Genomic DNA, 1,751 nt, shown 5'->3' with positions numbered 1-1,751 from the left:
ACAAGAAATCCATGAGTGGAAATAAAATAGGTCCATGGATGACAATAAATCCATAAGTGGAAATAAAATAGGTCCATGAGTGATGATAAATCCGTGAGAGGAAATACAATAGGTCCATGAGTGATAATAAATCCATGAGTGAAAATATAATAGGCACATGGATGACAATAAATCCATGTGTGGAAATAAAATAGGTCCATGAATGACAAGAAATCCACTAGTGGAAATAAAATAGGTCCATGAATGATGATAAATCCGTGAGTGGAAATAAAATAGGTCCAATGGATAACAATAAATCCATGAGTGGAAATAAAATAGTTCCTGGATGATGATAACTCCATGAGTGGAAATAAAATAAGTCCATGGATGACAAGAAATCCATGAGTGGAAATAAAATAGGTCCATGGATGACAAGAAAGCCCTGAGTGGAAATAAAATATGTCCATGGGAGAAAATTGGTCCATAAGTGACAAGCAAGTCCCTAAGTGAAAATAAAATAGGTCCATGGGTAAAAATAGGTCCATGAGTGAAAATAAAACAGGTTCATGAGTGACAATAAATCCATGAGTGACAATAAATCCATGAGTGAAAATAAAATAGGTCCATGGGTGACAGTAAGTCCATCTATCCATCCATCCATTGCCAGACGCCATGTATCCCAAACGGGGTGGTCAAGGGCTTAGAGTTAATTGTTTTACAGGGAGGGGTACTAATCCTCCACCAACCCCACTTGACACGTAGGGATGCCAACAGCATCTGGTGTTCCCAGGCAGTCACCCATCCAAGTACTAACCAGACCCAACGTTGCTTAACTTCGCTGATCGGACGGGAAGCGGTGTACTCAACGTGGCATGGCTGTTCCATGAGTGGAAATAAAATAGGTCCATGGGTGACAGTAAGTCCATGAGTGGAATAATAAAATAGGTCCATGGGTGACAGTAAGTCCATGAGTGGAAATAAAATAGGTCCATTGGGAAAAATAGGTTCATGAGTGGAAATAAAATATGCCCACGGGAACAAATAGGTCCATGTGGAAACAAAATAGACCAATGGGTAAATATAGGTCCAAGGGTAAAATACGTTCATGAATGGCAATAAAACAGGTCCATAAAAAAAAAAAAAAAAAGTCCACCGGTACAAATAGGTCCCTGGATGAAAATCAAATAGGTCATTAGGTGAAAACAGGTCCATGGGGAAAGAAGGTGCAAGGTGAAATAGGGCCATGAGGAAAAATGGGTTCTTGGATAAATGGGTCCATTGGGAGACAATAAACCACTGGGGGGAGGGGGGATACAGAGACATGAGGGAAGATGGATAAATGGGGGAAAAAAAGATCCACTGAGGGAAAATAGGTTTAACCCCACCTAAATCAAGGAAAATGGGGGGGTAAAAAAAAAAAAGCAGGATAAATATCATCATTATCATTACTTTGACCTTTATTCCCACCTAAATATGGAGATAGGTAGAAAGGAAAGAGATATTGGCTGATGAAACTGGCTTGAAGCTTCAAGTAAAATGAATCCCTGTTCTGAGTGGCTATTATATACGGGGATTATGCTTCACTGCCATGGAACCAAGAATGAGTGAAGCTTCAAACCTGTGTCTGCAATGAGTCAGGCAAATCATATGGGTGTTGGCCCTCACAGAGTGAAGTGCTGGTGCATGGAAAGGCTTTATCTGTGTTCTCCCCTTTAAGTGCCTAAAACTGCCATCCTTCCATCTTGAGAGGTAAGCTGTGACAACAGATTAAC

General features: G+C 40.3%; 1 non-coding gene across 1 annotated transcript; it reads right to left on the bottom strand.

The window, feature by feature from the left end:
* Positions 1 to 744: 744 nt before the first annotated feature.
* On the bottom strand, positions 745 to 863 carry LOC145413081 (5S ribosomal RNA). Its single transcript, XR_013899689.1, has one exon. It is a non-coding gene; the product is annotated as a 5S ribosomal RNA (ribosomal RNA).
* Between the last annotated feature and the right edge of the window lie 888 nt (positions 864 to 1,751).

Source organism: Coenobita brevimanus, chromosome 94 (genome assembly GCF_032717465.1).
Source record: "Coenobita brevimanus isolate Jiangsu-jjx chromosome 94, ASM3271746v2, whole genome shotgun sequence".
Lineage (NCBI taxonomy): Eukaryota > Metazoa > Arthropoda > Malacostraca > Decapoda > Coenobitidae > Coenobita > Coenobita brevimanus.
This window is presented reverse-complemented; position numbering and strand designations above follow the sequence as displayed.